This window comes from Thermobia domestica, chromosome 7 (assembly GCF_964235325.1).
Source record: "Thermobia domestica chromosome 7, izTheDome1.hap1.1, whole genome shotgun sequence".
NCBI classification, from domain to species: Eukaryota; Metazoa; Arthropoda; class Insecta; order Zygentoma; family Lepismatidae; genus Thermobia; species Thermobia domestica.
Window position 1 is genome coordinate 125,639,477 of NC_137460.1, and position 27,559 is coordinate 125,667,035.

The 27,559-nt window shown below is 35.8% G+C and overlaps 1 protein-coding gene across 2 annotated transcripts in view; it reads right to left on the reverse strand.

Annotated features, from left to right (window-relative positions):
- LOC145690391 (uncharacterized) overlaps positions 1–26,341 on the reverse strand; it is a 33,072-nt gene extending 6,731 nt beyond the window's left edge. For both annotated transcript variants that reach the window (XM_081765231.1, XM_081765230.1), the window contains exon 1: positions 26,138–26,341. The gene's annotated coding sequence lies outside the window, so the exon portion shown is untranslated. The remainder of the gene's footprint in view (positions 1–26,137) is intronic.
- Positions 26,342–27,559: the final 1,218 nt, after the last annotated feature.

Below are 27,559 nucleotides of genomic sequence, written 5' to 3' on the forward strand. Positions count from 1 at the left end.
CGGTAGTCTATAATTTCTTCCTTAAAACACACTCTCATGAGAGTGGACCTCTCCAGTGTTTTTCAGCCGGAAGACATGAGATTCCTCTTGCGGCTGGAGAATCTAAAGAAGTTGCAAATGTCCAAAATGGGCTAACCAAGAAGGACATGTCAGGAGTGGAAGACATGGTGAGCTTGTAAAGTTCGTCATGTGAAAATGTAGTATATAGAATAGAGAAGTATGAATCAGCTTTCTAGTCTGAGGAGCCTCAAAGAACCGAGTGCTTTTGTGCATAACAAACTAACAATGAGAATAATTGACATAGTAAGTGTGTTTTCTAAGCATGTCAGTGTGTTGCTCAGGCTCCTGTCCAAAATAAGCAACTTCTTTCTCGTCCGCCGTGCTTTCGCTGTACAGTGTTTTACATTGAGTGTTCAAGTGAAGAGCTTTATGGTTTATTATCTCGTTTTCAGTGTGTCTCACACTCACACAAAAAGCGAAAGCACTGAAAACAACGCAGCATCCCAAGTTCCGTTTTTGAACTCGTAGTCTGTATTTATTACCACCACAAGTGAAAAAAGTCACAATTTCTGTTTTTGGAAAGTTAGCATGTGAAGATGCATAACACTAGTACCTCATTGCGCGGTGCAGACGTACTGATCGCCGTTCAGTGTTTCATACAGAGTGCAATCGCAGGGGCCACCAACAAGTTTAGAGAGTTAAAAAAGAATTATTGTAAAAGCAGTGAGAGCTGTTGGGGACAACAATCTATGAAAGCCAACTTTGCCTCGGGAAGCGATCACAGCGGATACGAAAGCACGCAAGAAACCAAGGGTGAAGTGATGCGACATAAATATCGTAGCATAGGTACAGTTTGGAGAGGTAGTCATAGTAACGTTCATTTTCTGCGATAGACACATCAATTCTGAGTACATCAATCAATCATTGAGACATTTCAACCCTCCTTTGAAATGAATGTAGATATTGTCAGTGGACTGCACACAATTCCTTAATTGTGTGCCTAATGTCATAGGACAAAATTCACCAGCAGCTGGAGGAGCAAAAATCTGATTCAACCTCTGTCGTGTCCTGGACAATCCACAAATATAAATCCTATATAAAATATTTGGCATCTGCAGTAAGTAAATTTGCACAAACGGTCACTGAGACCCTCCAAGAATGAGGAGTTACTTGTGGCACTCTGCAACTAGTGGTACACCCTGCCAAAGAATGCCTTCCACTCCAACATCTCGGATGGTTCCTTCTGTACACTGACATGTAACGTTGGATATGAGCAATGGCTGAAAACATTTAACAAAATGCCCATATTAGCTTGTAAAAACAAAAGCGAACATATTTGTTTCTGATCGTTGTTCATCATTAGATATGTTGTGTAGTAGTTTATTAGTATTCATATACGTAGAAGTAAATATTGACGTATCAATCATTGTAGTGAGACGTTATTGTAGATTAAGTATAGAGAGTAAATTATAATAATTTTACTGTTTATTATGTAGTAATGACTACTGGCTGTTTCTTTGGGTGTCTGTTTACTTATGTCAGAGCAGTGAACATATTTTTGTCTAAATATTGCCTACGAACTCAATTGTTTTTGTAATCATCTAAATTTTTAAATACACATTGAATTAAAAAGCACTCTTTAAAGACTAAATTTCTGCTATGAGTTGACACCTTAGTAAACTATCTCCAGTTGCGTAAGCAGTGGTGCCCACCCCCCCTTCATGTCCATGACGCACCCCCCCTCAATTGTCTATCCGTAGGTGTTCTTCCATGAAAAAAAAATCTTTTCGATTAATTTTTACACACCTTCAAAACATATTTATATAGATTTTTAACCCCCCCTCAAATATTTCAATGACGCAGTTTGCGTCATAGCCCCCCCTTGTGGGCACCCCTGGCGTAAGTGTGAGTATCGGTAGGCATGTCCTGTCCCTTCCAATCTTTTCCTTCGTTTCCCAAACATAATAGAGCAATGTTATCATTCTAAGGAATTTTATTATGCTATTTAACAGAGGTTTGGAGTCCCTTCTTGATAAAGTTTAGTATTTTTACGCTCCAATTTTTCATATAGAATAGCACCTGAATGTTTGAGTTTTTCATAATGTTATAAGCTGAAATTTCTTACAGGTTATATATACAGTAAATAATTTTAAAACTAAAAAGTAACATTATCAATAACGATAAAAAAACAGTTACTTGTTCACTACATATACCAACAAGATGTACGTTAGAACATGTGATGAACTTTTTGCCTATGAAAGATACACATGTACGTAGCGCTTCGACATTTGAAAAAGAGAGTTCATCTTTAAAAAATTGAGGTCGCTATTTACCCAGGTTCTAGAGTTACAGGTTTCTAATTACATGTTATCCTCGTCAATTCTGTTGGCGCGCTAAGAAGTATACCTAGGTATAATCTTCAAATGCAGTCACAAAAGGATAAAGTTAATAGATTTTGTAATTTTAATTAGTCTTAGGAAGTAGGAGAATAAACCATTAATTATATGAAGAATAAAATAGAGTCAATGTTCATCCGCTGAAAATTAAGTTTCTAACGCTTGTTTTGAAAAGAAAAATAAAACATTCAACTTGAAATTGTGAGTCACGCGGTTTATTATTATTAAAATGCGTTGTTGAACATGTATTTTATAGAAGCACAATAAGTACATTTCAATAGCGTTAAAAAATAGATTTGAAAATTTAAAATAATCAGTGATACAGGACTTCCCTTGTAATGAAATATTTTCCTAAGCCACCTGTCAATTGATCTTGCATTGAGTGCTTCAATTCTGATCTCCCCTGTCTTCATTGACAAATTTGTTCTGCTTACTGATACTATGCAGGTCTGTGTTGTTCATTGGTGAAGAAGAAAATCTACAGCGTTAATTCTATCAATTCTCCCACTGAATGTTATATCATAATCTGTTTCTTGTGGTTTGCAATCAATTGACTTACGTAAAAAGTAAGTACTGTCACATACCCGCCAGGAAGGACGAAGAAATTTTAGAATAGTAAATGACTGGTAATAAACGAAAACTGAAATTAAACTGACTTAAACCTGACCTTGCATGCTAACACCCAACCTTTGAGAACTAAATAGAAACTAAACAACAAAAATAAACTGTCAAATAAAAAAGTGGGTGGAAGCAGGGGGTCATCTTATTGCTCTGCATCTCATTATGTCTCTTTAATTTACGACTGCCGAGCCCACAAGCTAGCACGGAGTGGACCTTTCTAAAAAATGAAACTAAAGATGGTGCTGTAAGTTTTTCTTTTTTAGCCTCTTAGTTTGAGCTGTGGGTTGGGTAGTGAAAATTGGTATCCATGAGAGAATAATATATTTATTACCACTGTACTATCTACTAATTTTGTACCAATAAATCATATTTTGTTTAAATTAAATTTTATCGTTCAATAGCTTTTGTTTTAACAACCAAAAGCAACAGTCTAAAACATTATATATATGTGTTTAATATATATGTGTCAAAAAAACTCTCAGAAATAAAATTATAAAAAAATATTAAAAATTTTATTTTTATTTGGCTCTACCGACTTTTATCTAAATTTTATTAATTTCTATTAATTTATTTAGCATAATCTTAAACTTTTCATTAAATTAATATAATACAACATTCCTGTAGGTCGAATTTGCATATAATTTCCATACGGAGATTTCTCTTTTCCTCCCCTGCACTTCACAGTGTCAAGAATCACCTTCCAAACGTTGTGGGTGTTGTTTTGAAACACCCTATATATATTTATTACCTATATATATTTATTACCTATTATATATATATAGGGTGTTTCAAAACAACACCAACAACATTTGGGAGGTGATTCCTGACACTGTGAAGTGCAGGGGAGGAAAAGAGAAATCTCCGTATGGAAATTATATGCAAATTTGATCTACAGGAATGTTGTATTATATTAATTTAATGAAAATTTTAAGATTATGCTAAATAAATTAATAGAAATTAGTGAAATTTAGATAAAAGTCGATAGAGCCAAATTAAAACAAAATGTTTATATATTTTTTTTATATAATTTTGTTTCTGTAAGTGTTTTTTTATACTTTTGGAGCCCCTTTTGGACTTTTTTTGATATGTGGATTTATGCATGAGTTATTTGCCACCTTAGTGTATTAAAGACTAGATGTGTAGTTACTTTTGGAAGAACATCTGACATTAGAAAGAATGTAATTTAGAAGACTTGCAAGAGAACAAAATTAGTACATGGGTATTACTTACCATACTTGTTGAAACTTAGCTTAGAAGGAAACAGTTTCAAGATAATTGAGGGGAAACACATTTATTTTATTCACTTACTATTATCTATATATATAAAAGAGAACGTACAAATCCTTTGTTAGCTCATCACGCTAATACGGCTGAACCAATTTCTTTCATTTTTGGGGGGTTATTAATATTTGGACCCTAGATGGTTTTTATCATATCACTTTAATTTTCAATTACCAGTGTCTTGAGATAATTGACCATTCAAGTGTCCATAACGTAGAAATCCTTTGTTAGCTCATCATAGCTAAATCTAACCGTATTTATATGCAACCCACATGACCGTGTCACTCGGCGGGTTAACATAAATGACAGGCGATATAATGTTAACATTTACTGCAATCTTCTATGGTTTTTATCATATCACTTGAAAGCGAAAAAGTAAAAATTATCTAAGTAACAAAGTTTATTGCGTTCCGGGCTGACCCCAGCGAAGCGGGGTGAACGCTGCTAGTTGAGCATAAAACACAATTATGCACAGATATTTACACTTTACTAAAAAAATCTAACATTACTTCAAATGTCTTTATTAGAAACTTAGCTTAATGAATTAATATTTTAAATTACTTTTGCTAGGTATTCCTTTAACAGTTTTTTATTTATTTTTTGGAGAAGTCTGTTTATTTTACCTTTTTTATTCCTGTAGGTTCTGAATATTTTTCTATTCTGACGAAGAGCTATGCCTTCTTCTGGTGTCAGTAGCATTTGGGCTAAATTAAAGTCCTTTTTGCCTGAGAACGACTGTAATGTCACTAATTGAAATATGCATTTGTATCTTATACATACATATATATATATATATATATATATATATATATATATATATATATATATATATATATATATATATATATATATATATATGGAATAAATATTGTGTATAAGAACGTTTTATTTTCCGGATATTTCACTAAAAACTTGCAATAGAATATTGCCACTTTCTGATGAGTATATACATTGTAACAAGATAGATAATTTTAAATAAAGTGTAGATATGGATGAATGACACAGTTTGAATATGTTTTTTAGTGTTTCAATTTTTCCACCGGTTTTATACTTTATTTCGTTGGTGCTAAGAATAAACTGGACACTATAAGTACATAAAATAAAAAAATTCAGTGATGGTCAGAACTTAAGTGTGACGGTCCTAGTTTTGACCATGCTTTCAAAAGTTAGAACAGTACAAAGGTCTTGAGTGTAAACTGCTTACAACACCACATGACTTGACACTATTGTATTTAATACCAAATTAACTGTTGAAACTTCAAGCTTTTAGTTTTAATTTTTTTGCAGTTTTTTTAACAACATTACACTCCCACCGCATATGATAGTTTTTTTTAATGGAACAATAGGTTTATTTTTTTTTAACTTTAACCACCTAACGGGTTTTGGTAAGTTTTTTAACATTGAATATATTGATTAATTTTATAATTATTTTTTATTATCATCTCACACTAGCTAATATACCATAAGTAGTGATGAGCGCAAGAGTCTTGGTCTTGCAGTTTTTGCAAGAGTCTTGCATGCAAGACCAAGACCAAGACCAAGACCTAGACCAGGAATCCCGATGCAAGACCAAGACCAAGACCAAGGGTGCAAGACCAAGACCAAGACCAAGACCATACCTGCAAGACCAAGACCAAGACCAAGACTCTTGCGCAAGAGTCTTGCACAAGTACCGGTACCACTAAAATTTTTATAGAATGTAAAAAGGAAGGGGAAATATCATTACATCTATCACTTGAACTTCTTGGCTTCAGTAAAGATGCAGCTGGATTGAATGTGTTCCCAGTAGTTTATGCAATCCGTGTGAGTCGATCTGCCCCTGTAGCTTATAGCAACAGTATGTCGTTTTCTGAATTGGTTGTTCGCGTTTTCTGTAGATATTACTCGTTTTCAAGCCACACAGAAGTCATCTCGCACCGTGTGAGCTTTTATTGGTGGACAAGCACTGTGTGCGTGCGTTTTCTCTGTTTTTTTTCGTTTCCTACTACTTTCTTCATTCCACCATTTTAGTCATTTCTCTTCATCACTGTCTCCCTTAGCCTTGGTGCACAATCGTGGGACGTTAAACTAGATACTTCATTTCATTTCAAAGCATATTAGTGGTGTTCTCCCAAAACTAAAGACAAATATAGCATTGAACATAGGTAATACCGTACACCATAGGTGACAACTACATGGGTATGGGCTTGGCTCTGAGACTCAAGCATCCGTTGTAAATTTTCAATGTGTGCTCTTAAAACTAATATCGAAATAACATTTTCATGACATTGACAAAAACTTAGTGCATGTGTCCGTAAGTTTGATTTCATGGGCGAATGCTTATACATTGAACAATTGTTTATTAATATAACTTTTAGCCTCCTTAGGTATACGGCGAATCGAGGATTGAACGATATAACATTATACTACAACAATAAATTTATATTATAAAATTGAAAGTGACTATTTTTGTGACTCCTAATCAATCTCTTGAACCAGCCGACCGATCTCGATCAAATTTTCAACATAGATGAGGTTTGGACCTGGGAGTGTTTTCATCATTTCACTTTGACGGAAAACTTAGGGGAGGGGAAAAGGGAAGTTATAAAATAATAAGTAAAACTTAATAACTCTTGAGCCAAACGACCAATCTCGATCAAATTTTTAACATAGATGAGGTTCAACCCTGGAATGTTATCTGTCAGTTTACTTTGACGAAGCAATGTAGGAAAGGAGGAGGAGGGAGATGTACAAAAATCAATATAAATAAAAATAAAAATGACTAAGTTTATGACTTAATAACTTTTGAGCCGATCTCAATCAAATTTTCAACATAGATAAAGTTCAGGCCTGGAGTGATTTTTATCATTTTACTTTGACGGTGCAACGTAGCGGAAGGGGAGGATATATATATGAAAAAAACTAAAAAATATAAGTGCTGTCTTTGTGACTTCATTACTCTTGAACCAGCCAATCGATCTTAATCAAATTTTCAACATAGATGAGGTTCTGACTTGGGGTGTTTTTTTTTTTTTTTTTTTTTTTTTTATCAAATCACTTTGACGGTAGAACTTAGGGTAGGAGGTGGGGATGGAGAATGTACAAAAATAAATAAAATTTAATAACTCGTGAATCACCCGACCGAACTCGATCTCATTTTAACATAGATGAGGATCGGACCTGAGGTGATTTCTGTTATATCACTTTGACGGTGAGGTGAGAGGGAATGAAAGATATTTAACCCTTTGGGGATCCTATGGTGCAATTTTGTACCATACGCGTTTTTCATGGTACATTGCGTTATTTCTCTTCTATTTGAGCTTTTTCGTCCGGGTTCTTTTTTGTTTTCCAAGTCCGGAGGCCTTGTAGAAGACATTACGTATGGTTTCAGACCGTCCTGCGTCCAGACATAGGAGGTGATGACGTCATAAGTCAAAAATTTATTTTCTCATTTTCTAAGCCTATGTTCAATATTTTTTGGCGGGCTTATTTTTCTACGTAGAAGATTATAATTTTGCACAAACATTCAGTCCACCGAGTAGTATTTACCAGATTTTTTGTTCCGATGTCAGTGCTAAAACAGGGGGGAACCAGAGGGGCAAAGGGGTAAAAAAGGGATTTTTTACCCCCAAAATCCCGTTTTTCGTCATTTTCCTGCCTTACATACATGATAGGACCACGTGAGTCATACAGTCTGAAAGGCAGTTCCATTCTGAAGAGAACGACGGTCGAATTATTATTCTAGGTTAATTAGAGCTGTCTCAGTGAATTTTTATCCAAATATACTTCTGTATAGGGTAAAGGTGGGGCATGGTAGGGAAATTTCTACTGGCGGGCCTATTTTTTCACGTAGAAGATTGAAATTTTGCACAAACATTCAGTCCACCGAGTAGTATTTACCAGAAGTTTTTTTCCGATTTCTGCGTAAAAACAGGGGTGTCCAGAGGGGCAAAAGTTGAAAAAAGGAATTTTTAGACCCAAAAAATCCCTTTCTTCGGGATTTTCCCCCTTTACATACATGATAGAGACACGTGAGTCATACCGTCTCAAAGGCAGTTCTGTTCTGAAGAGAATGATGGGCGAAACATGACCCTAGGGTAATTAGGGATGTCTCAGGAAATTTTTTCCCTGAGATCATGGTGTTTTGCGGTCGTTTTGGGCATGTTGGGAATTTCTGATAAAATCTCTCCCGCCCTTACTATTCAAGATAGAAACTTGAAATTTGGTACACACATTTAGTTTATCAAGTACTATTCATCAGATTTTTGTGAGCTCTCTACGTTCACACAGGGGGGGCAGGGGGGCCCAAATTTGGACAAAAAAATTTCCCATCAAAATTTTCCTTTGACATCAATTTTCCCTCTCCTGGTATATGGTATGGGCATGAAAATGGTAACATTTGAAAGCCTGATCTATTCTGAAGGGAGTGAGGTATCAACCATGATTCTAGGAAAAATAGTGACGATGCAGTAGCTGCTTGACTGAAAGTCTAAAAAATAGCCGAAAATGTCAGGATCCGGAAAGGGTTAAAAATGATCGAAAATGACCGATATTAAAATGGAGTCTATAGTTTTAGGGGTCTCTCAGATAAACAGTGACACTTCTGATGCTATTTAAATCCAAGTTCAGCCCCGTAGCTTGGCGGAGGGAAGAGAAGATATATAAAAACGATCGAAAATGACAACCGAATCCATACTTTCCAGTTCGCTGAGTTGAGTACTGACATTTTCGATGCCGTTACGAAGAAATTCAGCCTCGTAACTTGGGGAGAGGGAGATACATAATAATGATCAAAAATGACCAAATATTGGTGTCGAATCCATTGTTTTCGGCGTCGCTAAGGTGAACAGTGATACTTCCGATCCCGTTTAAATGCAAATTCAGCACCGCAACTTGGGTGAGGAACAAGATATATAAAATTATCAAAAATTACCATTATCAATGTCGAACTCATGGCTTTCGAGGTCATTAAGATGAACAATGACACTTCTGATGCAGCACGTCGCAACATTGGGGTGAAGGAGATATATAAGTTTATTGAAAATTACAGTGCCGAATCCTTAGTTTGTGGTGTCTCTGAGACGAACAGTGACACTTCTGATGCCGTTTAAATTCATATTCAGCCCCGCAACTTGGGGAGAGAAATATAGAAATTTTCGAAAATGACCGATATCAGAGAGCGCTTTACTAATAGTAAAAAGTGACTGACTAACGAAATATTATTTTTTTAAGTTTAACCGAATGAAGTGGGTAATTGATACTAGTAATCCATATTCACAAGTGAAACTTCAAATAACTTTGAGTTTGATGCCGTTATTTCGTATTTCCAATACAGGTCAAAAATATTTATATAGATTGAATTTACACAAAAGACATAGACAGTTGAATCTTTTTCAGTTTTCACTCAAATTATTCTAAAATATTAAGAGGTTTGATAATAATAATTATTATTTTAATTTTCTCTCTCTTTTTTTAATCAATATTGCAAAATATATCATCATCTTCATAATAGTTATTCTGCCATTATTGGCAGGTTACTTGCTGCAACTGAGAAGCTTCGACGTTCGGTGGTCCTTAGCTAGTCTCTTCGTCTTGTCGTAGCAATTTTTTTGTTTTAATACCTTCCTTCAAGTAGTCTCCTTCGCTCCCTCCATCTCTTTCCTTCCACAATACCCTCCAGCACGTCTCTCATAATACAGTTCCTCCTCGGCCAATATCCTAACCAGTTCCTCTTCCTCCTCTTAACAATATCTAAAATTCTTCTATTTCCCCCCTACTGCTAATTTTTTGACTACCTTCTCATTCGTTGTCCGTTCAACACAGCTAATTATCTCCTTTTTCCTCCATGCCCATGTATCGAAAGCCTGCAATTTTTCATCACTTTTGCGTAATGTCAATGTTTCTGCCCCACAGAGTAAATATTGGAATCAGAAAAAGAAAATCTCGATATTTAATTGGAAGTTTGATTAATATAAGTATTAGCTAATCGTGGTTGAAAAGAAAAATCTGACGCCTTTAGAGTTTAAAAATAATTTTGCAATTCATGGTATTTCAATAATCTGTGCCGTCTTTATTTTCTTTCATGCGTCTCAGGAGTAGCCTTCCCAGTTTGGGAACCAGTGGAGTGTTGGATCTGTTAAAAAATATAGATTACGAAACGTTGTGATTTAGGCATATCTTACAAATAGTGAAGCGTGGGCACCCATTAAAAAAGGAAAGGTCATCACCTATGTTGTACACTATCATGATGCTTACACAAACTTAAACTATATTACATTTAGGAACATTCATTGTATTTCCGTTATTATTGGCGCATTGTAGAGTTTATTGTCCCTTATATCCATAGTAAAATTTACCTATGAAAAGCTTGAGATTTCTTAAATGCAAGACTTGCAAGACTCTTGCATGCAAGACCAAGACCAAGACCAAGACTGGGTGTGCAAGACCAAGACCAAGACCAAGACCATGGGTTCCAGTGCAAGACCAAGACCAAGACTGAATGTGCAAGACCAAGACCAAGACCAAGACCACACCGGTCTTGGTCTTGGTCTTGCATTTGCTCATCACTAACCATAAGCCCAGTGTTGGGTAAGTTACTTGTAAAAATGTAACGCGTTACAAGTTACTTTACTTTCTCTTAAAATGTAACGCGTTAGTAACGCGTTACTTGCCCCCAAAAAGTAACTGCTACTTTACTTCGAAAGTAACGGGTTACTAACGCGTTACTTTTAGGTCCGAAACTTTAAAAATGTGAAAAAATGAATACTTCAATTTTCCGTACTAGTATTACTACCGCTATTATTATTATTATTATTATTATTATTATTATTATTATTATTATTATTATTATTATTATTATTATTATTATTATTTCACGTTCTGAATCGCTTTATGTAAATGCAAGGACAAATTTTTACTTGATATAAGAACATTTTCATATAATGCAACATTGATAAAATGCCACACAGGGTTACTCGTAGGGATGGACACGAGCGAGTTCGAGCGAGTTTTCTTTGACACTCGATTCGACTAGAAACAAACATCTTTGAGCTCGACCCGAGAACTCGACTCGAAAAATTTCCTCCAACTCGACTCGAATTGGGGTCGAGTTCCGAGTCGACTCGAGCCAAATCCGGTGTGTAGTTTCGAGTATATTCTTCAAGTATATTACATAGACAGTATAATTATTATCAATGACACTACTACAACTACAACTTATATTATTATTATTATTATTATTATTATTATTATTATTATTATTATTATTAATTATAACAACACTGTATATAAAAAGAAAGACAGGCGGTTTGTATTTGAATACTTAAAAACTAGTTGATTGCCAACTTCGGTAGTTGTGAAGTCTAGGAGTCAAGGACATTGTTCACTAGCTTCTGAATTTGGAAAATGAAATGAAATCTTTGAGTTTTACGTCCCACGGTTATGCCGGTTACGCTAAAGAAGACGGAGATGATGAGAAATGAATAAAATGGTGGAATGAAAAAAGTGGGATAACCCCGAGAAAACCCACGCGCATGGTGTTTGTCCACCACAAAGTTCACTTGGCGCGAGCTGGGATCGAGCCAAAGACCCCAGGCACCAGAAGAATAAAAGATCGACGGATCACACCTGTTTCCTCGTATACAAGGCTTCTTTAACCTTTACCAATTTCGACAGGAAAACGAACACATATCGAGGACAGTTAAATTCCAAAGGCTCTCCCAGCGGGAATCGAACCCGGGACCCTTTCCACCGAACGCGGACGTGCTAGCTACTAGACCAGCGGGTAGAACAGCAACCAGTACAGCCCGTCAGCCTACAGATAAAACCTATATATATATAAAATTGAAAATCACTATGTTTGTGATTCTAAATCTCCTGAACCGCCCGACCGATCTCGATCAATTTTTTAACATGGCTGAGGTTCGAGGCTGGTTTTAGACTTTGATGGTAGAACTTACGGCGGGGAGGGGTATAAAAATAAATAAAACTTACCTCCTGAACCACTCGACCGATCTTGATCAAATTTTCAACATAGATAAGGTTCAGAACTGGGATCGTTTCTATGATTTAAATTTGACGGAGCAAGCTAAGGGAGGAGGACGAGATAATATAAAAATCATATAAGACTGAAAGTAACTATTTTTGTAACTTAATAACTCTTGAACTACCCGACCGATCTCAATCAAATTTTCAAGCTAGGAGAGGGGGAAGGAAGGAGGACGTATAAGTAAATAACTTTTGAACCACCCAACCAATCTCGATCAAATTTTCAACATATTTGAGGATCGGGCCTTGGGTGTTTTTATCGTTTTACTTTGACGAGCCAACGTAGGAGAGAGGGAGGGGGAAGATATATGTAAACAAAATTAAAATAAAAATGACTGTCTTTGTGGCTTCATCACTCTTAAGCCACCCGACCGATATCAATCAAATTTTCACCACACATGAGCCTGTGGGCAGGGATTACTTTAGGCTATTCACTTTACGATGCAACGTAGGGGAGGGGAGGGGGAAAGAAATTTAAGAATGATCAAAAATTACTGATATTAGGTTGAATCCATAGTTTTCGGGGTCGATGAGAGAAACAGTGACACTTCTTATGTTCTTTCAATCCAAGTTCAGCCCTGATAGTTGGGTACGGGGAGGGGGGGTAAACATTTAAAAATGATCGAAAATGACTATTACTAGTGTCGAATCCATAGTTTCAGGAGTAGCTGAGATTAACAGTGATAATTCTCATGCCGTTTGCCATAGCACGGAGGAGAAGGAGCTATATATAATAATGATCGAAAATGGCCTATATTAGTGTCTAATCCATAGTTTTCGAAATCATTCAGATGAACAGTGACATTTCCCATCCGATATAAATCCAGAATCAGCTCCGCTACTTGGGGAGGAGGATATATATATATATATATATATATATATATATATATATATATATATATATATATATATATATGGGGTAAAAATGACCGACATTAGTGTTGAATCTATAGTTCTTGCAGTTGCCGAAATGAACAGTGACATTTCTGATGCTGTTTAAAACCATATTCAGCCCCGACACTTCGGGGATGAGGAGGGGTGACATACATTAAAATGATCGAAAATGAGCAATTGTGCATTTAAATTGTTTATCTCAACCCAGCGAAGCGGGTAATATATGCTAGTATTTCCTAAAAATATGTTCTCAAAAAGAACTTGAAAAACATTAAAAATTTAAAAGTGTACAACAAAGATTGCTTATCTTTCGATAATACAAAGTTTGCGTGTTAACAATCTGCCAATACAGAATTTCGTGAAGGGGGGCGCAGTGGCTTAGTGGTAGAGCGTTCACCTCCGGTACTTGGGGTCCCTGGTTCAATCCCAGCTCGCGCCGTGTGGACTATGGGGTATACAAACATCGTGCTCGTGTCTTTTCTTGGGGTTCTCCCGTTTCCTCCTACTTTCTTAATTCCACCATTTCATTAATTTGTCATTATCACTGTCTCCTTTGGCATAATCGTGGGACGTAAAACTAAAGTTTTTTTTTTATTTCACAATTTCGTGAAGCAAAGTAAAATATTATATCAACATTATCTCGTATGTTGCCATTCAATACGTCACTACACAGTTATAAAAGTGAGTCAATTGCTTGTATTGTTGTTGCTATCTTATCAGTACTTTATGAAGACTAATCTTACAAATTAGAATTCTTATGTGTAATCTTAATCTCTTAAGCTATAAGTTACGATATTCTTATTTACGCAAACTTTTAAAATGACTGCAATATTCCAAGATAGAAAAAGTGTTTGAAGTATAAGATACATGCTTATTTATGAATTAAAAAGAAAAAAAACGTATCCTTTAATTGATATGTAGATTGTCTACATTCACAAAACGCTGATCAATTTAGATCACGTTCATTGTTTTACTGTTGAAATGAATATTCACATCCAGGGTTGCTATTACAAGAACTTTAACAAGTGGGGAGATCCATAACGTCTGAAAGCAAGTAAACGACTATTTATCCTTAGAAATAGGGAGGATCCGTGTTGAAAACCTTTGATGGATTTTCTCAGAAATAGCAACGGTTAGCCATAGGTGTCTTCTTTATAGATTAATTCAGCTGCAACATTTACTTCCACTTCCGTTGTTAACAGGGGTGTCATTTCAGATTTCACTTGAGGGGACAAGAGCACCACCCACATAAGACTTTCGCTTTTTGTAGTAATATATTCGTAGACAATCGATTACAGTATATGTATTCCTCAAACTCTTGGGGCGGGGGATTTCCCCTCCAGTCCCCCCAAATGGCGCCCCTGGTTGTTAATGCTTCTAGGATAAAATTAACTCTTATCAGCTGTATCTGCACTTTTATTAGTATAATAGGCTAGCTAAAATGCCCGTTCTTTCCACGGAAAATATAAGCTTGTGGAAAGTATTTAAATCACTTTACGTTTATATATGTGTGCGGGTTGGACGGCATAGGAAGTGTCACTACTCATCTCAGCGATCCCAAAAACTATGGATTGGACAATATCGGTTGTTTTCGATTATGTTATCCCCTTTCCATCCCCTATACGAATGGCCGCTTAACTTGAAGCTTCAACATAATCGAAAGTATTACTATTCGTCTCAACGACCCCAACAAGTTTGGATTAGCTCTTTAGTGGGCAGTGTTGCTCTCAAGCTACATCGCATTCTATTGCGTTATCCGTATGAATTATAACTTCAGTATTAATTTAATTGACATTATTGCTTTCATACAATATTCATATACATTATTTGCGGGTCGCTTCTTTAGATACTTCTAATCTTCGTCAACAGGGGACAGTCAAATTTAGTAGTGTAGAAGCTTTTATCTCCTACGTTCAGCGAAAGTTCTTTTATTTTTATTTTTTTACTTGTGGTTTCTTGCTCTGTAGGAAAATATTTCAACGAAACTGTTGGTGATTACTTAGAGTATTCTTATGATATTTGACCATATTAGGGCAATGCTGCTCAGTAGCTACACATAAGACCTATTTTATATCAATGTTGCTTTGAAATAAACACCCTGTATTTTGTAACCAAAGTACAAAATACTTTAAAAATTACGAAATTATGATCAGGAAGATATTGGTTCAATCATAAAAGCAAACTAAACATTTTAATGGTAATGCTATCAATGCTTGCCCATTAAAGGATAAGAAATATTAGTATCGGCTGTTTTCGATCACTTTTACATGTCACCTCTTCCCACCCACTCTTCATCCAATATGCTGATGGAGGACAAGTTTGCTTTTTAACAGGCACGGGTTTTCCTATTTATTTATTTATAATGATGCGAAAAACTCCTTGCATCATAAATAAATAAATAAATAAGTGTCCGTTTTCAGCTCGTGGTTACATTCGTATAATCACTCGTATTTAGCTCGTATAATCACAAAACAGCAATTTTGAACATATCTTTTGTATGGACTTTTCTTTTCTTAAAAGAAAGAAAAGATAAAGCTTTTTACGAGAAAATCAGTCATCAGAAAAATACGATATTCAAATTACAATCGATTTCCCTAATCCTGGTTCTTGTTAAATGTTAAAATTAAAACTGGAATATGGTTAAATAAGTATAAGTATATATATATATATATATATATATATATATATATATATATATATATATATATATATATATATATATATATATATATATGGTTACTTTGAAAAGCTAGAGACTTTTACGTCACTAGTATGAGTAACAGAAAACCATGACTATATCTAGGTTAGTTGTCAAACTATGCCAGTTTACCGATTGTCTCGTTCTTTTATTCTCTGAATTTGGTCAGTCTAAGCCAGTGGTTCTCAACCTAATTCCTATCACGACCCCCATTTTATCACATCCTATTGCCAGTGATCACCTTATAATTGCTGATTTCTAATAAGCTTGTTGGGATTTTTAATTATACCTATTGCGGAGATTTCTCGATACCACTCTATTTCTACAATAGTAGAATCCATTTTTTGTATATAGTGGATACAGTAACTTCCCTAAAAGCGAATGGATTAAAACCAAATTTGGTCAATGTATTCATATTACAAACATCGAATCCAATTCGTTTGAAAATTTTAAAACTTCATAACTCTCTTAATTTCGGGTCCTATGATTAAAAAAAAATAGTTAAGTGACTTCTAAGTTTGGTTTTAAAAACCTGGACAGTTGTTAAAAAGGTTACTGAGTATTTTAAATAACTTGGTAATGTGCGTCACGAAGATTGAACCGGACGTTGTCGCACTAGTGAAATCATACCATGCTCAGGTATTTCATTAGCTTTCAATTTTAATTGTATTTCAATATGCACGTTTTTGTTGCATTTGTATTTTTCTGTTATTTCAACGTGAAGTTCTCATTAGTTCCATATCGTACCTCTTTCATTTAAATTGAGTTTTAAACAACTCTGCACCTGTTGAAAATGTCTAGTAGGCCCATGTTTTGTTGTTCGTACCGTAACAGCTATCGACAAACGGTTTTCGGAAATTGATTCAGGGTCTCAAGGAAGCAAACCACTTCCACTTCTGCATTTCTACTAGAACCGAAAGTGGTACATATTCACTATTACTTCCGGTTTCAGTTTATTGTCACACAATTAAAGCGGTAAAATCTATCGACAAGTTATTTTCGGGAATCGATTCAGCATCCCATGAACAGATTCCATCTCCTTCAACAACCTCCTACTTAAACCGGAAGTGGTCGATTTTTACCACTTCCTGTTTCAACAGTAATAGTCATAACCCAGAAACGATAATAGCTAGCGTCAAACGGTTCTCAGAAATCGATTCAAGGTGTGAAGGAAACAAAACACTTCGACTTCTGTATTTCCACTAAAACCGGAAGTGGTAGAAATTCACTACTACTTCCGGTTTCAATATTGATTTTCATTGACAAAACTGTAAGAGTTATCGACAAGCAGGTTTCAGAAATCGATTCAGCATCCTAAGAATATGTTCTATCTCCTTCACCAATCTTAAGTTAAACCGGAAGCTATACAAATCGGCCACTTCCGGTTTCAACAGTATTTGTCATAACTCAAAAACGGTAAGAGGTATCGACAAGAGGTTTCTGAGAATCGATTCATCGTTCCAAGAATAGGTACAATCTCCTTCAACAATCTTCTATTTAGACCGGAAGTGGTAGAAATCAACTACTTCCGGTCTCTACTATTTCCAGTTTTACTATGTAATTTGTATAGTTTGGAAGTCTACCGTAGTTTCACACTGTGGAACGATACTCACTTGTTTCTTCTTTGATTCTGAAACTTTCATATTTGAGACTGAGCGTGGAAATGTGACACGAAATGGCGTCCCAAGCGGCTATCGAATTGTTAACTTGGAACATTTTCTTCAATGGGCATTAACACTTCAAGATAACTATAGAAGAATATGCACTGACGGTAAATTGGACTTTATAAAAGAACGGCGACTAGGACTTGTTAGTTATTTGTACTTCAAATGTCGAGCATGCAACCGGGAAGTTAGCCATTCTACTGAGAAATTGGACTCAAAAACGAAAGTGTCAACTGTTAATACGTCACCAGTTTGGGCCACGGTATCTATTGGAAGTGGTTACTCTCACCTAGAAGAATTCCTCAGCATTTTAGATATTCCATTCACGAGCAAGACTATGTTCACTAACATTGAAGGGAAACTTGAATCCGTAAATATAGTCTTTTTTTTTTGTTGTTGTTGTTGTTGTTCTATATTTATCCAGACACATGCACACAAACCAATCAGACACCATCATATTGTGCGTGTGCGTTTAAAATTAGATGTATTGTATATGTTAACCTATGGCGAGTGACAAAATCTACTATCTCATTTTGATAAAGTATCTGTAAATAAAATGAGTTCATGTGGTTAAAATAAATAATGTACTACAAGTGTCACTAGTGTGAGAAAATTCGTAGTATTTTGACGAAAACAGGAAAAAGATCTTCAATGTTGATGAAGGGATTAATGATTTGGGGAAAACCAAATTGTAGCCTAACGTTCATTCGCTACTATACTGAAAGTGATGAATAAATCTTTTTTCCTTTCCGCCCGAGTCGAGCGGCAAGTTTAGTTCTCTGCCTCGCTGAAGTTGTTCCAATCAGGTGACTAATAAACAGCGGTACAACCCAAACCTTTTCTCATCTTTCTCCCTCTTTCTTTTTTTTCTCTTTCTTTTCATTCTGCGAATTCCTGGAAAGGGTAGTTGTCACTTGTCAGCTTACCCTTCCGCAAAATAACATAGTACAGATGTCAGTTTGTGATCTTTGGGAAAGATTATAGAAAAAATATTGGAATCAATCTAGGACAAATTTGCCCTTTGAAAGCGAGGTCAAAACCCTTTCAGAAATAATTGAAAGATAATTACATGAATAATTTTTGAGGGAAATATGATCAAGTGAAATGGTATGTGGATAAAATTCCTAGGCCCTGTTTTTTAAAAAATCACTTTCGTTCTTTGTTGCCTGTCCACATGGCCACTTCTATACTATCTAGATCTATAACTTTTTTTAAATTTTTCACTCACATATGTCTGGTGACAATACAATATTTTATAAATTACCGTATACTCATGTGTAATATCTGCATCTCCCTTTTCCTGGAAGTGCAGAAGGAAGAAAATATAGATCCATGTAATGTTCACACTTTGCATTTCCTAATTTTAGTTTTTTTCTAATAAATGAATTTCGCAAGGCGCCTGAACGCTGTGGGATTCTACCTAGGTATCATGTGCATAAGTACACCCGTATAAGATCAAATTCGTGTGAAATATCTTGTGCAAACTTTCATTGTGAGTTCGAACAGAAAAGAACCAAGTTTGATAAAGCTGGGTAACGGCTAATGCAACATTTTATGTTCTTGTAACTAAATGATGTTGGCTTATTTTAAAATTGAGCATGATTTAGTAGTAAATGTATTTTGCATTATACAAATTTGTTAAATTACGTAATACGTGTGAAAACCTTGTTGACCAGGCCCGCAACCAGCCACTGAAGTTTGGGGGACATAAATATGCTAGGGGGGCAATCGTAACAATTCTAGGTCTCTGTATCAATATCATACGGATGCATTGTGGTTTGAGGGGCTAAAAAAATTTAGGAAGGAACCAGGCCCCCTAACCCTCGCCGTAGTTGCGGGCCTGTTGACGACTATGTAAGTAGATTCCTCAATACTTTATTTCGCAAAATAAACATTACTTTATTTCGCAAAAAAATATTCTTCACTACGTTATATAAAAATTGGATAACTGGATGGGTCAGTGTGCGAATTGAATATTTTTCCCAGGGCAGATGAGTTTCACTTATATACGCACCCAGCCATCACACACGCAAGAGAGGGGAAAAGTTATCCGTGTCTGGGATGAAAATTTTCTCTTGCAGGGGGATAAAGATTTCTCAGAGCAGAAATCCCTGGCATCCCCTCGTGAATTACCACACTAGGACGGGCCTCCCCCAAGTTATAAGGAAATCGACGCAAAAGGCTGTAAGATGACATTTTTCATGCCTTTTCTTTCCATATGACATATTTTCGACTCGAGACGACAGTGTAAGTCTCGATCAGGGACGGATCCAGGACAGATTCCTGAGGAATAGGCCAGCGGTGAGTTGTAACACTGCTACTTAGGGTTACTTTAGTGTTATTATGTACAGACTTGAACTTTTGCAGCACTGGTGCTTGTGCCATTGGGGGTGGCGAGCGACCCACGACATTTTAAACTTCGTTACTCGGCTGAGTGGTGTTTCCTTGTTTTCTCAAAATCAGCTAAACGGAACGTTTTCCTTCTTTAAAAAGTAGTATTACTGTTTTATTACAAACAGTAATAGTTTTTAAAACTATATTGAGGAATAAGAGCTCAAGATTTAAAATTATCGCACTTTTCCGTACGGTAATCGGGTTTGGATGTACATCTGCGGACAGCCAAATTACTGTACAATTTCCATCTCTAAATCGAACAAAATCTGTTTTTAAATACTTTAGTATTTTATTTCGTAACAGAAGAAAAGACTTGAAGGGTTGAAAATATATAAATATTGGGAACAGAAGGAAGAAGTTAAAGGGTTACTTACAAAAATAAAAATAACGTAAGTGTATTAGCGCGATATTGCGCTCATTGGTACGCGTTTTCGTGCACAGAGAAATAATAATAATAATAATAATAATAATAATAATAATAATAATAATAATAATAATAATAAAACGTATCAGATACTCCATAGAAACACATTATGTACCAAGCAATACAGAACAAGTAATCATTTCATTTCTTCCTTTTCTCTGCAGGTATTTATTAAATGTATTTAATTTACTTGTATTTCGTATTCTGAAAATGTACAAGAATGAAGATAAAACAAGAAATTCCCATTTATCACAAACTTTCAATACTTTTTTTTTCCTTTTTCTGAGACTTCAAGGGGGTCCGAATAATGATGAGAATCTTGAAAATATTTTCATTATTTCGGTCACTGGTTCTTAACAATGGCTTAACGCCCCCACAGGCGTTTTCCTTTCTAAACGAGGCTTGGAACAAAAAAAGGGCGATTGGAGGGTGTTTGAGATTTCATGACATGTTATAGACTGTTTTCTTATTATTAGACGAAAACTATGACTTATTTTACCAATACACACAAACATACACGTATAAATATACAAAAGAATTGTGTATATATAAAACAATTATGTTCTTTATGTTCATTATTTGTCAACTGATTTGACTGTATTTAACACTTTTTCATTATTGAGATGGCAACATCGAATTAAACAACAAACATTTTCACACACGTTTTTGCGAGCGGAGGCAAGACCGACTGCGATGCTAACTCCATCTCTGGACGGAGAAATAAAACTCGTGAAAGTCCTTGGCTGTTAAAAGTTGTTGTTGTTGTTTTGTTGCTCTCATCTTTATATTGTTCTTAACAGTATGGATAAATATAAAGATGTGCCTATCAGAACAAAATTCAAAATAATTAATATTTAGAAATATTTTCCGGTATTAGATTCTAATTATATATATATCTTTCAGCTTATCTTCGTGATCCCCACGAAACCTTCTCGCGATCCCCAGGTTGAGAAATCCTGGTCTAAGCTATGACATACGTTCTTAATAGAAAGCATAGTTATTTACTTCTGAATAATAATAGCGTTAATAATAAAAAGTACCCATCCCCCACAGAAAAGTACAGATCCTCATTCAACTGCTTGTTAGGTTCAAAACAATCTCTGTACACAGATTTGTTATTCCTGTAACGATCTTCAGAGCTCCCTCATAGCTAAGTGGTTAGCGTACGTGCCTTTGGCATGGGAGACTCGAGTTCGATTCCCGGCGGGAGCTCATGTGGTTCGGTTCCCATATTAAGCTGCAGGTCCACGTCTCATATGACATCGCTGCTGAAAGGGACGTTAAATCGAAAATCAAATCAATTCCCATATGATCTTTAACATCTCTAATACCAGAACATTCCGAAACTCCATATCGACTATTGCTTCCTCTCATCTGCAAAATAACTCTGTGGGTACCAGCAATCCCGTGACAATATGTTAAGCTTAGTGGGGTTTAGGGGTGTTAGATTGAGTGAGGTACCATTTCATTTCACACATTCTTTTATGATCACTCATTTCCATTAATCATCTTTCTTTTTTAATATACAGTGATTAAATAACGGATTAGAGGTAAAGGCTCCAACAGAATGCTTCTTTCTGAAAGGAAAAGCATTTTTATACTGTTCCATACATTGATAGCAATTCGATTCAATCCTGTACACATAGCATTTCAAGATGTCAAATGGTTTATTACATCAAGGAACATTAGTTCCAGATATTACTACCAGTGTTTCTGTAAGAAACAATGTTCTGGGGGGACACACTTAGAATTCCGGGGGGCAGTGCTGGTACTATTTTATTTATTATTATATTATAGACGTATTATTTTGGTCTCCTCCGGGGGGCAATCTTATAGCTCCGTGGGGGGAGGGCAGTGCCACCCCAAAAACATGTCGAAAGAAACACTCTGTGTAAAGCTTGTTTTTCGTGAGAAACTTTCTATATAAATCAGTCGTAATTTGCCAATATAAAAGTCAGAACTTGAACATACTACATGAAAGCAGAATCCATTTCGGTATTATTGTACTTAATGGGAGGGGGTTGAACTTGGCCCGAGTCAACCTTCTGCCTAAGCCATTGATACTGATTTATCATCAACTTCGTTACTCTCATTTACCTAACAGAATACATACAGTTGGTATTTTATTAGCTTACTACACTATTGGATAACTGTCTGAGAATGATCTTATTTTTAGTTCTGACAACAGGACAGAAAGTATAGTGGTCGTGGAAAAAAAATCAAAATTCAAGATTTCAGCGAATTTACACATTTCATGATCTCTATATGCCAAGAAAAAGAATTTATGGGTGTCTGTCAGTTTGGCCATTCATCCCGATATCAAGATGTTTACTATCCTAGAGGCTACACCGTCCAACGCAATGGTTCTCAACAGATTTTTCGCGACACATTCGTGTGCCACGCAGTCTCATAAGCTGTGTTGCAAGATTTTAAACTTTTAAGATCAGTACACATTAATTAATTAGTTACAATCAATTTTGAAATAGACTGTACCAGTCAGCGCCTCTAGCGACAGCAACAATGCTTCGTAATACATAAGAATCAGTACTTCATAGAAATGTATACTCTTAACTTATTTCATGGGTGCTCAGTAAAGTGTATCGTCAGTCAAAAAAGATTGAGGTCCATTGGTCCAACGTATAGAGCTCAAATTTGAAACTTGAACCTTTTATAACATTCCATAGAAGCGATTTTTTTTTTTAATTTTCTTCCTACCTCTAAAAATAATGGTAGTTTACTGAGGGGTGAAAGTTAAAATTTTCCAATTTTCTCAAAAACGGCTCTAACGTTTTCGTTAGTATTTCATTAATCAATGTTCCACTTACAACGTTATAATATAGCATACGTTATTTTTCTAGGAGAAATGCAAAAGTAGTAGTTTATTCCTCAAGGTGAATTTCCGGACTATTTGCTCAAAAATGATATACAAGATTTAGTTTCATATTTCGTAAATAAATACACTGATAATATAATAATAAGCTGATAATATTGCATAACTCATTTACCTCGAGCTGTGATTCAGTGATAAGAGAGTACACCTCTGGTGCATGAGGTCCTTGGTTCGATCCCAGCTCTCGTCAAGTGAACTTGCTGGTGGACAAAAACTGTGTGCGTGTGTTTTCTCTGCATTTTCCCGTTTCATCCCACTTTCTTTATTCAACCATTTTCTTCATTTCTCCCCGTCTCCTTTTAACCCAGTTGGCATAACATGGGACGAAAAACTTAAAATATTTCATTTCATTTTTATTTATCTCGAACAATTCCACAAAGGGTAGTTTATTCTTGGGATGATTTTTCCGGTTGATTTTCTCCTAGACGACTCAGGTGTAGGGTTACCAACTGGCCGGTTTTTCACCGGCCTGGCCGGAAATATTGCTGTTATTTTGATTAAAACCGGTGACCGATACAAACTTCTTACCAGCCCCTTTATGACCGATTTTTTTTTTTTTTTAATTTGTATCTAGTTCCAAGCAATTTAATCTACTTCGAAGTATAGATTTAAAAAGTAACTTTCATTCTGTAAATCCAAAACTGTCACCTTTCACCATCTATCAGCGATTAATATATATATATATATCTATATATATAAAAGAGAACGTACAAATCCTTTGTTAGCTCATCACGCTAATACGGCTGAACCAATTTCTTTCATTTTTGGGGGGTTATTAATATTTGGACCCTAGATGGTTTTTATCATATCACTTTAATTTTCAATTACCAGTGTCTTGAGATAATTGACCATTCAAGTGTCCATAACGTAGAAATCCTTTGTTAGCTCATCATAGCTAAATCTAACCGTATTTATATGCAACCCACATGACCGTGTCACTCGGCGGGTTAACATAAATGACAGGCGATATAATGTTAACATTTACTGCAATCTTCTATGGTTTTTATCATATCACTTGAAAGCGAAAAAGTAAAAATTATTTAAGTAACAAAGTTTATTGCGTTCCGGGGTGACCCCAGCGAAGCGGGGTGAACGCTGCTAGTATATATATATATATATATATATATATATAATATATTGTTCATCTGTTTAGATAATTTTAAAGAGATAACGGACTGTATCAAGGAAAATTTGAGATTTACTTTTAAGGAATTTTATACATTTATTGAGAGTGAAACTGGACTTCTTAAAGCAATTTCCTGTAGTTGAAGTATAAGTGTAAAGAATTTTCATTTTCCAAATCCAAAATTGACGCGTAAAGATTAATATATTTTTGTTCATCTGTTTCGATAATTTTAAAGAAGTGGCAGATACTGGTAAATACAATAAAATGATCAATGCCGATTTCATTTATAGCACATTGTATCTATTAAGCTGATTAGTGATTGTACTAAAAATATGCAGAATACAGGTGCTATTGCTTTTTCTTCAGATAGTACATTTCCTTCCCATGGATGGGTCAGAACAAGGGAATTTTGTGGGGGTGCCCGTTTCCTTATTTTCCAGAGTGTGCAACCCTACTAAGATGATTCTCTTCATATGTTATTAATAAATGTTTTAATAATAGTCTAACAATATGACATAACTTTTTGCTCTAAAAAATCGCTACATGTAGGGGTGTCTTTCTCAAAAAACTCAAACAAAAAACAGATGATTTAATTCATATTTCTCTAACAACTCTTAAAATATTGTGCAAATCATGTCTCGAAAATAATTACAAGGGTAATTTCCTTTTTAGTAATTTTTCATTAAAAAGTCTGCAAAGGGTCCAGTTTACTTTTGAGGGTGAATTTTCTTCAAACGAACGTTTCCGAAACGATGATTTCGTTAGTATTTCGAAAATAAATCTTTCAGTAATAACTGCGGCATACTATGATTTAGTTTAAGAAATTAGAGCCAGCAAACTCAGTGCGGTTGTCCCCTACCTCTCATTTACGTACATAAAGGCGAAGTCGGTCAAATTGACTTCCTAAAATATTCTTTTCTTTTCGTATGAATAGTTTATTGGCACATTCTCTACAATCTGTGATTCAAATTTTGCACAATGCCAAAACCCATGTTTTAACTGCAAATAATAATAATAAGAAGAAGAAGAAATGAAGATTTTAACTTTTACGTCACATGTCTATGCCGGTGAAGATAAAGGAGACGGTCATAATGAGAAATGAACGAAATGGTTGAATGAGGAAAGTGAGAAGAAACGGGAGAACCCGAGAAAAACCATGCACACGGTTTTTGTCTTCCACAAAGTTCACTTGGCGGGAGCTGGGATCGAACCCGGGACCCCAAGCACTAGAGGTGAACGCTCTACCACTGAGCCACCGCGCCCCCTTAATTAATAATAAATGCAATATACAGGTAATCTACTCATGATGAGTTATTAATGCGTTGACGTTCTAGGACAGGACCTTCCGTTCTATTTTAATAATGACTTCCGTCCTACTGAAAATATTGACTCCCGCAAAAAAAGGAAAAAAACTTCGGGATACACCCTTAGTGTTATATAATACTAGATGGTCTGCATAATCCAAAATAATTTGTCTTTTTTTACTGAAAACTGCCGAGGATTATACTATACAAATCAGCATCTACAAGACCTCTTTTGCGCCTACTCTCCCTTCCCAAAACGGAGCTAAATCTTTGTAAATATTAAAAAAAAAAGCCTCCTTCCGAAAAATCCAGTAGATGCCCATGACCACATACACACATAATATTCATCCACTTTCATTTAGAACTAACAACACAGAAGTGTGAACGAAATAATAGCAATTACGTATGCGTATTACTTACAGTGTCCTCTTAGCTATTCAGCCTCGCGGGAAGAGAGAACTTCCGACTCCGAGATGTTACAAGACGGCTGCGGAAGGAAGACTGGCGTTGGAGCTCAAGAGACTTCCGATAGACCAAACAGAATGACGCTCTGAGTGACGCAAATTGTGCAATCCAATGTTATCTCTTAGGTAGTAATGTTGCAAACTATGGGCTGAAGAGAGTTTCAATAACTCTTACTTTTAAGTTTTCGTGAATATATATAGCCCTAGTATATGTAGTATATGAAATAAGATGATACTCTCCGATTAATCGGGATTGTCCCGTTTTTTAGAACAAAATATTATCTCGATTCTTATGAAAAGGAAACTCATTTTGTTCTATTATTATTATTATTATTATTATTATTATTATTATTATTATTATTATTATTACACATAAGGCGTCGGTGACTCAGTGGTAGTGGTAGAGCGAAGCTATCTCGTGGCGAGACTTTGACGTAGTAGACCTGAATTCGATTCCAGACAGGAGCTCATGTAGTTCTGATGCCACGTTAAATTGTGGGTACACGTAGTGGCGGATCTAGCCCGGGGCCGGGGGTTCTTGTCCCCAAGCTTTGAGTGACAAAAATAATTTACGATATTATTTATATATTTTTGGAAGTTTATAATAATCTCGTGATACGCCTATCATAGTCTGGATTCTGGCTGGCCCCTCCAATTTTCATTTTCTAGATCCGCCTCTGGGACACGCCTCATAGGCTATAGCCTCGTTGTTAAAAGGGACGCTAAACCGAAAATGAAATCAAATCAAATCAGTAGTAGAGCGTTCACTTTTGATGAAAAATGTCCCTGGTTCGATCCTACTTTACGACAAGTAGCTATATCCCTTCTGTTGTGGATAAGGATGCCCTGCCCATCCCCCCAATGGCTTCAGCGCAACCCTGTAAATTTGCCATTCCCTGCCAATTACAATTCTTTCCAAAGGGCGTAAACAAGGGCCCCGCAGACCCTGCATTGCGGGGGTCCCAGCCATCACGGGGCCCCCAAATCGTGATGTAGGACGTAGAGAAGGGGCCCCATTCCACGTTGTCTGCGGGGTGGCCCCCAAGCCCTTAGTTACGCCATTGATTCTTTCCCAAATTTATCATTGTTCAGTTTGACAGCACCATTTTCAATGAAAAGTTATCCCCCCTTTATGGTCGCAAACTACGCCCTAACTCCGCCTGTATATACTTCTACTTATGGTCAAAAATCGTGCGAGTGGGTTTTCTCGTTTTCCTTCGCAAGAGTGGCATTTTAGATTTTGCATAGGAGCAAGGCTGTCCACTGATATAATAGATTTTTCGTTACAAATAGTGTACAATTGAATGAAGCTGTATATTCCTCAAGCTCAGCTCCCTCCTCTACCCTCCCGCAATTGACCCCCCTAATCTCCCGTTTC